This window comes from Bactrocera neohumeralis, unplaced genomic scaffold, assembly GCF_024586455.1.
Source record: "Bactrocera neohumeralis isolate Rockhampton unplaced genomic scaffold, APGP_CSIRO_Bneo_wtdbg2-racon-allhic-juicebox.fasta_v2 ctg2648, whole genome shotgun sequence".
Taxonomy (NCBI): Eukaryota; Metazoa; Arthropoda; class Insecta; order Diptera; family Tephritidae; genus Bactrocera; species Bactrocera neohumeralis.
Window position 1 is genome coordinate 6,532 of NW_026090267.1, and position 11,996 is coordinate 18,527.

General features: G+C 37.3%; 1 pseudogene; it reads right to left on the minus strand.

Annotated features, from left to right (window-relative positions):
• Positions 1-435: 435 nt before the first annotated feature.
• Positions 436-1,417, minus strand: LOC126766850 (uncharacterized; annotated as a pseudogene).
• Positions 1,418-11,996: the final 10,579 nt, after the last annotated feature.

Consider the following 11,996-nt stretch of genomic DNA (forward strand, 5'->3'; position numbering starts at 1 on the left):
AGGGTGCATGATTTTTTCAACGTTTAATGGCGGCCATACCAGCCAACGACTAAAACACTCATTCGACATGCTTTTGGACCGTGCAAAAAGATATATTGAAGCAGAAGGAGATTATTTCGAAAAAACCTATTTGTTCCGTTTTTTTTAAGTCCCGTTTACTTTGGAACGCACCTTACTTATATACAAAAAAAGACGAAAATGGCTAAATCGATTCAGCTCGTCACGCTGATCATTAATGCAAACATAATATACCCTCTTCAGTGTAAAAATGCATAGAGAAATACTGCAGCAAGCTTTGACATTTTCATATTTATTAAATATAAACTAAAACTTTGTTTTAATTTATAGATTCCACTTTCAACATTTATTTAAACACTTTATTTTCCACAACTCTTCTTTTATGGTACGTACTCGTATAACACAATATTACAACAATTACATTTCTATGGCCTTTTTAAAGGTATCAGATTCGCTTTCATTCAATAATTTTCTTAAATTATTTTTACGCCTTTCCGCTCACTTTGTTTTCACTAATCGAGGACATTTCCGATTCGAGATCACGAGACGAGCTTTGGTAGCTTTCATGCGTGAGGAAGCTTCGGTTGTGGTGCTGGTATCACCCATAATGACGTTCTCACTTCGATCTTAATACGTCTAGAAGAGAATGAACTAGCCTCCTACAAATGAAATTAATAAGTAATTTTAAAATAATACGGTATTAACAAAATATACAAATATTTTCATACGCTAATAAAAATAAAATTTTCACATAAGGTAAATTATTTCATTTTAAGTGAAGTTTATTTCGCAAAATATAACTACTTTACCTGATCATCTAAGTCGTCCAAGATGGACCTCGCTTTGCCATGGTTCTTTCGATAGCTTTTAATGCTCTATGTTTTATGCTTTCACCGAATCCTGACTCATCTGTACCATTCAATTTTAAGGACTTCAGGCCGAATCAGAAGGAGCTCTGCTGAAGCTCTATATTTCAATGATGATTTCAGCGAAGTTTCTACAGCATTGGATTCATCTAACCCCTTGAATTTCAATGGCTTGTAGGTAGATCCCAAAATGTCTTCATCTACATATATAAGAAGTTTTTTTATAATATACATTTTATTTGAATAAAATTGGTATCTTACCTCATTCTCCAGATATCTATTTCTATCTGTGAGTCTCAACTTAGATTTTTAAGTGTGGAGCCAAAAACATCGGAATCTGACGTAGATAGAAAATTCGTAAAATAAGCTAATTTCAGTCAATTATTTATTTTTAATTACCCTCATCGTCTAGTTGCAGTTTGGCTCTTAGTGAGGCTCTATATTTCTCCCGATCAAAGTCATCCTCATCTTGTAAAGGTCACTTTTGGTGGCAAGCTGGTTTCACGAGCCAAGGGACATGTGAATCTGAGCTCCTATTGGCAATATTCATATAAAATGTAAAAGTAAAATTTATAGTTTTTGATTTGAAATAAAATAACAGTGGATTAAAGATAATTATAGGGATTATTTTGGAGTATCTATGTCGCAAGTGTTGGCAAATTGTGAAAAAAGTGGAGGAAAAACTCGTCAATTGAAAAATATTGCACAAAGCATCCCGCATTTTTCTCATAATAATACAAGTATTTTTCAGTCAATAGTCAGTTTAAATTCAGAATTATTTTTCACTTTTTATTGATAAAAATTATTTTTTTGATTCTTTTAAACCATATGTATTATTAACTACACGTGATGTTTTCACTTTTTTTAAAAATGTGTTTGAGAAAAATTGTTACTGTTATGACACCATGGAAAGTTAATGCTGTAGCTGTATGGTTTATCTCTAATAATAATTAAATTGCAATATAAAATCGTGTTTAATCGCGATAAATCGAAAGGTATATGTTATATAACAAAAATATTTTTACATATATAATAACTAGAGGACCCGTCCACGTTTTACTGTGGCTGTTATATACATAGGTAGTACTAGTAATACCACCTATGTATATGATTTCTATTATTTAGATTATAACTATTAGTTAAGGAGATATAGCATTTGGGTGAAGCAACTTGTGTTAGTTTATAAAAACATGAGTCAAAAAACATTTCGTGTGTTAATAAAGTATTGCTTTTGGTAGAAATACTGTTGAAATCAACCCAGTCTAAACGACAGTCAGCATAGCAGACAGCATATTATGAAAGTCAATCCCATTTTTGTTGTGATATTAAATAAATCTGATAAAACTTTCTGGTTCAGGAGCACAATCAGTATAACCCATATGCCAAACATGTATAGATATGAAAATTTTTACTTATTTCTTTCTTCTATTATTGAATTACTAACATTTCAAATGCTTCTGACATGAATTTTTAACAAATGTTCTTGAGTTATAAATGCTGTAACTAATACGACTTTTCTTTTATATCTACACTAATATTATAAAGAGGAAAGATTTGTACCTATTTTTGTATGTTTGTAATGAATAGGCTAAAAAAGTACCGGGCCGATTTAAAAGATTCTTACATCAATAGAATGCTACATTCTTCCAATTTGACATAGGCTACATTTCATTTTGAAAAAAATTAGGGATCCTTGGTAAAATTTGAACAATGTAACCGAAGGTGTAGAAAACTGAGTCTTAAAATGTTTTTCGTCGAATGCGATGCCGAAACTATTAGCGATAGAACAAAATAATGTACAACAATATTGAAGAACATAATAATGTCTACAAAAAACTCCGCGGTAGCATATGTGTAACTATTGTAGTTATGTCACTACAACAACTTTTTTATACTCTCGCAACAATGTTGCTAAGGAGAGTATTATAGTTTTGTTCACATAACGGTTGTTTGTAAGTCCTAAAACTAAAAGAGTCAGATATAGGGTTATATATACCAAAGTGATCAGGGTGAGGAGTAGAGTTGAAATCCGGATGCTGCTGTCCGTCTGTCCGTCTGTCCGACTGTCCGTCCGTGCAAGCTGTAACTTGAGTAAAAATTGAGATATCATGATGAAACTTGGTACACGTATTTCTTGCTCCATAAAAGGTTAAGTTTCGAAGATGGGAAAATCGGCGCACTGCCACGCCCTAAAATGGCGAAAACCGAAAACCTATTTTAACTAAGCCATAAATAAAGATATTAAAGTGAAATTTGGCACAAAGGATCGCATTAAAGGGCAAATTTGGAATTTTTTTGGAAAAGTGGCCCCGCCCCTACTAAGTTTTTGTACATATCTCAGGAAACTACTATAGCTATGTCAACCAAACTCTATAAGTCGTTTCCTTCAGGCATTTCCATATACAGAAAAAATGGAAGAAATCGGATAATGACCACAAAGGTTATATTGAAAATCCCACCTCCGACTAACAAAAAGGTTATGTATTTTTTTTTAAATTGAAAATGGGCGTGGCGTCGCCCACTTATGGACCAAAAACCATATCTCAGGAACTACTCGACCGATTTCAATGAAATTCGGTATATAATATTTTCTTAACACCCTGATGACATGTACGAAATATGGGAAATCGGTTCACAACCACGCCTTCTTCCAATATAACGCTATTTTGAATTCCATCTGATGCCTTATAATAATCTGTATAATATATACATTAGGAACCAATGATGATAGCGGAATAAAACTTTACATAAATACGGTATTTGAGCTGAGGTATCACTTGTGGAAAAATTGTCGTGATCGGATTATAACTTTTCAAGGTCCCTGATATCGAAGACGAAGAACTCAGTGCCTAACCTAACCTAATTTTTCACCGAAAATATCGGTAAATCTCTCAGATATTTTCATGTAATTCAGAGGGCATCATTTTTATACTCTCGCAATAAAGTTGCTAATAACGGTATCTCGATTATCACTTTATCATGCGAGAGTATAAAATGTTCGGTGACACCCGAACTTAGCCCTTCCTTACTTGTTCTTTTTCATTTTTTTAGCGCCATTCGCTAGATTACTTGACAGTGTCGGCACCTGAACCAATTTGGCCAATTCTTTTTTTAATGTTCGTTGAAGTTCAAAGATGGTTTTCACGGCGAGAAAATTCGAATAATTGCCGGGAAACGCCTAAAAACAGCCATTTTTTCCCCCATACAAACGAATGAATGTTTGTTTGTTAGTATCGCTAAGAGAATGGCCAAACCAATCTTAATAAAATTTTAAGGGGTTGTTCGATATGAGTCGGGGAAGGTTTAGAAATAAAAATACCTTATACTTTTCATGAGGAAAAGTCGGAAAATTGGACAATTCCAAAAAATAACTTATTTTCATACAATTTTTTTTTAATTTTTGTTTGTTTTGTTTTTCAATATTTTGATTTGTATTTCAATTTATTTGAATCATTCAATTTCGGTCGCTTGCTTTTTTATTTCGGCTATTCAAAAGAAAAATTATTGAAAGTTATTCAGTGAAAACGTTATGTGTGTTTCACACAAAGTGATCAATTACAGATTGAAATTTTTACGAAGCCACGAAGAGGTCGCGCTAATATCGGTCGTCCTTATTTATGCCATCAACGTACGGCAGATAATGCGGAGACATACGTTCGGAATTTTGGATCGCGGTCAATCACCAGGCGATCTTCACGATGTCACAGCACGACTTTTCAAACAACAGCTATGATGTTTGATGGACTTTATCTTGAAGCAATGTATGGTATATATGGTGCTGCTAGATGCTGGATGTATTCTGTTGAGTAGCAAAAAAGAGGTTTGTCGCACGAACACATTCTTCTTTGGATGGGGATGGTGGTTACACCAGATCAAATTGATGAAATCATTTCTGCGGAAATTCCTGATCCAGAGATAGATCCAGAATTATACGAAGTGGTGAAAACCAATATGGTTCACGGACCTTGCGGACTCCACAATCCCACTTCGGTTTGTATGTCTGACAGTAAATACACGAAACATTATCCACGTGAACTGGAAATGATGGATATTCGTCGCTCACAAGACGACAATGGCGGAACATTTAGCATTCAATTTAGAGGGTGAATATCAATGTTGTCAACACATCGACGTTGACAACACATGGATCGTACCATATTCGCCACTGCTGTCTAATTCACATTCAAAACTCATGTCAATGTTGACTATTGCAGTTTGGTGAAATCGATCAAATACGTCATCAAAGAAAGCAACATGGCGATTGTTGGCCTTGAACGAGATGAGATCAGCAATTATCAAATGGGTCGATACGTGAACTGCAATAAAGCGCTTTGTATGATATTTACTTTTGCATTTCATGAAAGTTTTCCGACTGTTGTGCGTCTCGTGGTTCGACTTCATTTAAATCATTGCATATTGTGAATGGTACAGTATGTGCAACTTTTGAGAAGCATGCCAGCAATTGCCGGAACATGATAATAACTGGAAACAAACGATGGACAATGCATTAGCTACTTCGAATGCCACTGCAGTTCGCATACTTTTCGCGAAGATCATTTCGACATATCAGCCTTCAAATTCGCGTCAATTACGGGATGCGAACAAAAATGACATTACCGATATAATTTTACATTGTATTCGGTAAGAATTGGAAATGGGCAAATTTCGGTTGATACTTCCAGTGGTTTGATATCAATTTCACCTGTCTTTTGTCAATTCACCAATGTTTATTCGAACATTGGCCAAATTATCGTAACTGCGATAGCTTGGGTACACGCGCAATTTTCTTCTTCTTCTTCTTAATTGGCGTAGACACTGCTTACGCGATTATAGCCGAGTTAACAACAGCGCGCCAGTCGTTTCTTCTTTTCGCTACGTGGCGCCAATTGGATATTCCAAGCGTAGCCAGGTCCTTCTCCACTTGGTCCTTCCAACGGAGTGGAGGTCTTCCTCTTCCTCTGCTTCCCCGGCGGGTACAGCGTCGAATACTTTCAGAGCTGGAGTGTTTTCGTCCATCCGGACAACATGACCTAGCCAGCGTAGCCGCTGTCTTTTAATTCGCTGAACTATGTCAATGTCGTCGTATATCTCGTACAGCTCATCGTTCCATCGAATGCGATATTCGCCGTGGCCAACGCGCAAAGGACCATAAATCTTTCGCAGAACTTGTCTCTCGAAAACTCGTAACGTCGACTCATCGGTTGCTGTCATCGTCCAAGCCTCTGCACCATATAGCAGGACGGGAATTATGAGCGACTTATAGAGTTTGGTTTTTGTTCGTCGAGAGAGGACTTTACTTTTCAATTGCCTACTCAGTCCGAAGTAGCACCTGTTGGCAAGAGCAATCCTGCGTTGGATTTCCAGGCTGACATTGTTGGTGGTGTTAATACTGGTTCCTAAATAGACGAAATTATCTACAACTTCAAAGTTATGACTGTCAACAGTGACGTGAGAGCCAAGTCGCGAGTGCGACGACTGTTTGTTTGATGACAGGAGATATTTCGTCTTGCCCTCGTTCACTGCCAGACCCATTTTCTGTGCTTCCTTGTCCAGCCTGGAGAAAGCAGAACTAACGGCGCGGGTGTTGAGGCCGATGATATCAATATCATCGGCATACGCCAGCAGCTGTACACTCTTATAGAAGATGGTACCTTCTCTATTTAGTTCTGCAGCTCGAACTATTTTCTCCAGAAGCAGGTTGAAGAAGTCGCACGATAGGGAGTCGCCTTGTCTGAAACCTCGTTTGGTATCGAACGGCTCGGAGAGGTCCTTCCCGATCCTGACGGAGCTTTTGTGTTGCTCAGCGTCAGTTTACACAGCCGTATTAGTTTTGCGGGGATACCAAATTCAGACATCGCGGCATAGATGCAGCTCCTTTTCGTGCTATCGAAAGCAGCTTTGAAATCGACGAAGAGGTGGTGTGTGTCGATTCTCCTTTCACGGGTCTTTTCCAAGATTTGGCGCATGGTGAATATCTGGTCGGTTGTTGATTTTCCAGGTCTGAAGCCACACTGATAAGGTCCAATCAGTTTGTTGACGGTGGGCTTTAATCTTTCACACAATACGCTCGATAGAACCTTATATGCGATGTTGAGGAGGCTAATCCCACGGTAGTTGGCGCAGATTGTGGGGTCTCCTTTTTTTATGGATTGGGCAGAGCACACTTAAATTCCAGTCGTTGGGCATGCTTTCGTCCGACCGTATTCTATAAAGAAGCTAATGAATGCTCCTTATCAGTTCTTCGCCGCCGTGTTTGAATAGCTCGGCCGGTAATCCATCGGCCCCGCCGCTTTGTTGTTCTTCAGGCGGGTAATTGCTATTCGAACTTCTTCATGGTCGGGCAATGGAACGTCTGCTCCATCGTCATCGATTGGGGAATCGGGTTCGCCTTCTCCTGGCGTTGTGCGTTCACTGCCATTCAGCAGGCTGGAGAAGTGTTCCCTCCATAATTTAAGTATGCTCTGGGCATCGGTGACTAGATCACCTTTGGGGTTCTACAAGAGTATGCTCCGGTCTTGAAACCTTCTGTAAGCCGCCGCATTTTTTCGTAGAATTTTCGAGCATTACCCCTGTCGGCCAGCTTATCAAGCTCTTCGTACTCACGCATTTCGGCCTCTTTCTTTTTCTGTCTGAAAATGCGTCTCGCTTCCCTCTTCAACTCTCGGTATCTATCCCATCCCGCACGTGTTGTGGTCGATCGTAACGTTGCGAGGTAGGCAGTCTGTTTTCGCTCCGCTGCGACACGGCACTCCTCGTCGTACCAGCTGTTCTTTTGCACTTTCCGAAAACCAATGGTTTCGGTTGCAGCTGTACGTAAGGAGTTTGAAATGCCGTCCCACAGTTCCCTTTATACCGAGTTGTTGACGAGTGCTCTCAGAGAGCAGGAGTGCAAGCCGAGTAGAAAATCGTTCGGCTGTCTGTTGTGATTGCAGCTTCTCGACGTCGAACCTTCCTTGTGTTTGTTGACGTGCGTTTTTTGCTGCACAGAGGGGGGTGCGAATCTTGGCTGCAATAAGATAGTGGTCCGAGTCGATGTTAGGACCTCGGAGCGCACGCACATCTAAAACACTGGAGACGTGTCTTCCGTCTATCACAACATGATCGATCTGGTTGGTAGTTTTTCGATCCGGAGACAGCCAGGTAGCTTGATGAATCTTCTTGTGCTGGAATCTAGTACCACAGATAACCATATTTCGGGCCCCGGCGAAGTCGATCAGCCTCAACCCATTTGGGGATGTTTCGTCGTGGAGGCTGAATTTACCGACCGTAGTGCCAAATATACCTTCTTTGCCCACCCTGGCGTTAAAGTCGCCAAGCACGATTTTGACATCGTGGCGGGGGCAGCTTCATAAGTGCGCTCCAAGCGCTCATAGAAGGCATCTTTGGTCACATCGTCCTTCTCTTCCGTCGGGGCGTGGGCGCAAATCAGCGATATGTTGAAGAACCTCGCTTTGATGCGGATTGTGGCTAGACGTTCATTCACCGGAGTGAATGATAGTACTGGCGACGGAGTCTCTCCCACCACGAATCCAACACCAAACTTGCGCTCCTTTATATGGCCACTGTAGTAAATGTCACAAGGACCTACTCGTCTCTGTCCTTGTCCCGTCCATCGCATTTCTTGGACGGCGGTGATGTCAGCCTTATTTTCGCGAGGACATCAACCAGCTGGGCAGCGGCACCTTCCCAATTAAGGGACCGGACATTCCAGGTGCATGCCCTAATACGGTAGTCCTTATTTCGTTTGCCATGGTCGTCATCAAAAGGGGGTCACTCATCCGAGGCTTGTTGTCTTTTCATTGGGGTGTTTTTTTTTTTGGCGGGTCCCAAACCCAGCGCACAACCCTTTGTAGGGGGTGTTTCGCCTTCTCACTTTAGCTCGCCTTCGAACGGATGTTCTTAGCTACCCAGAGGATCAAAGTTGGGTCTGTCATTATTATGTTTCACAATCTTTATGCGTCGAAACTTTGCAATGAAACCCGACTGATTGTGACACAGTTATCGAATACTAGGGAACAACCACTTGAGTTCAAACGTATTCAGTTTCAAAATTGCATTTGCGATGACAATCAGCAGGACACAAGGATAGTCGCTAGAAGGGTGTGGCATAAATTGAGAAATGCTATGTTTTTCACACGGCCAGATAAGCGTGTCGTGTTCACGAATTGGAAACCCATCTTCTCTGTACATTTACGCACCAGAAAATGTAGAAAAATCGAAATAAATGATTTCCATCACAGTATAAACTCAACTTTCTTTTCATTTCAAAACACATAATTTCACGCAGACAACGGCTGTGGGGCCAGCTACTTTATAATAAAATGCAATCTGTCATGAGTTCTGCAAAACTTAATTCTAAACATTCCGAATATACTTATGTTATAGTTACATAAGTAGAGTGCTGGTCGACATGTGTGTTTTAATCATTATTGTCCTAATAGTACAGGACTAATTAAATTAAATTTGGTTAACGCTATAGAAATTGTGACAGTTTGTAACTCGGCAGTTATTAATCTACGATATAAGTGACCTGTATCTATTTTCTAAGTTCTTTGCAACCTCTTGATACAGAGTATTATGATTTTATTCGCCTAACAGCTGCACGTATCACCTAAACCTAATCGAGATAGATACACCCTGCGAAATAAATATAAAGGCGAATGTTTTTCTTATCATTTTCTCTTGATTTGGCAACCCACAAAATAATTTTTTTTTTTTTTTGCAAATGCGTAATTGAATCCTGTGGCAACTTTAGGCAATATCGATAAGTTTTGCTCATCCTTGTGTGTGTATTAAAATAAAACGCGATTAAAAACCGTTAGAAAGTGCGAAATAAGTATAAAGGCATTATGAAAATTAATATTTTATAAAAATTATACTGACAGTACAAGGAAATACAAGTAGGTATCTCTTACTTTAGTCCATTTTTAATAAATAACACAAGTACTTTATATTTAATATGTAAACATTTCAGAATGCCACGCGGCAAACCATTAACCCTTTGGAGGAAAGGGGAAAATTGAAGAGTATCATGAAGAGGGACGATCGAATCGCAATATTGCGAGGCGGTTAAACAGATCTAGCTGTGTCATCGACAACTTCGTAAAAATGGGGCCATCTACATGGGAAAAAAGCGACCAGGACGGACATCAAGGATCGACAACAGGAGGAAAAGGGAGTCTTCCAGGCTTGCAGTGAAAGGAAACTTAAGCGCAAAAGAGATAGTTGGAGAAATGGACTTAGGAAGTAGGTGAAAAGGGACGCGGTACAACAAATTTAAAAAAAAGATTTAACTCTCTCCTACGAAAAGTGTAGGATACATATTAATAGTATATGCAAATGATAAGAAGAGAAAAGTTCAAATCCGGATGATTGTCTGTCTGTCCGTGCAAGCTGTATTTATCTGCTGCTTATCCGCTGTTGAAGATATTTTTCGGAACCTATTGTTTGTTTGTTTTTGTGCATTAGGTGATAATGCATTGTTAAAGCTGATATGATTTTAAATAAATGGGAAATATTTATATTGCATATTTCTTGTGGTAGATAAGGGAATAGGTACAGATTTGAGATAGCCATTAACACCCCTCCTTCTTAAATTAAGCGTCCTCGCTTTAGTGTAAATTGTTTTTTTTTTGCGGGCTTTGTTGATTCTTGAAAGCTCTAATTTATATATTTCATCAATTCTCTTCCTTCTGTCTTTCACTACCTATATCTAGTACCATTCAGAATACAATTGTGGCATAAGTAAATAATTGTGTATTGTATAGATGTTCTTCGATTGGTATCAGAAAAGCTGAAATTGCTTGAATTTTTTATTAAATTTGTATTCGGTATTGATTCAGTTATTTGTAGAATTTCTAGTTTTTTCGTCATGTTGCTCGTATTGCATGTTCGAGTTCTTGTTAGCGGTTGATGTATTGTTTTCATCGATAGTTGTGGGTATTTAAATTGTATTAATTTAGGCCCAACTATTTCCGTATTATTCAGGTAAGTTTTATGATCGGTTATAATACTATATTAGCATTTTCGAGTAATTGTATCGGTACATTATTTTAATGTACTTATTACTTGCATTTAGCTGGCTTATTTCCTAATTAATTAAAAGTACAATTATTTGAATTTTAATTTTTCATATGTATTTTTTAATATATTTTTGGATTTTTTTCGATGGAAGTAAATACATTATTGCATTTTTGATATTGTAGAATCTAATAATACTTTTCATGCTTGTAAGTAGATGTAGATTAAAAAAATTACATTTGTTTTTAATATAGAATATTTATAAATGGGCACGATTCCGATTACTTTGGTGGAGGGTAAAAAAACCGAAATCCAGAATATCCAAATATAATGTAAAATTACTAATATTTTTTAAAATATTCACGATTAAAAGTTCAAAATTTGCACTAAGAAAACATGTTATTTCTCAATGTTTCACAAAACTTTTATTTTTACTTTGTATATTTAAATACACAAAATAATAATTTTTTTCATTGAGTTATAAAATTCATAAGAAATAAAGAATTTTTCCAAAATTAGTCAAATTTCAACCGTTAATATCTTTTAAACGGTTGGGTTTACGAAAAAATCATAAGAGACCATATTTTTCCTAAAAAACCTAATTAACAAGATATTTTTTCAAGTAGTTGGAAGCGAGATATAAATTTTTCTATCTGATAATAAGAAAAAATAGAAAACCGTTAGGCGGAGGACCTTCCCGTTACAATTAAAAACTCATATTTGGAGAGACTTTCTTAGAGGTGTCTAGGAACCTATTTTTGAGTACCAATTGAAAAAAATTTTGAATCACCTAATATATATATATATATTATATTTAAAAATATGAGTTTGAATGCATAATAACCAAAAATATAACTACTTTATATCCAAAGCTCAAATTTTGTTTCAATATGAGTGCATGATAACCAAAAAATATAACCACTATATCCAATATTCAAACAAAATTAAAGTTTTCGTTACAAAATTTATACATTTTGGTTATTATATCTGTCAGCGATTTCAATTATTTTTTTATGATACATTGGTTTGTATTTTAGGTGACGAAAATATATATTATATTTAAAAAATGAGTTTTAATAAAAGGTTTAACAT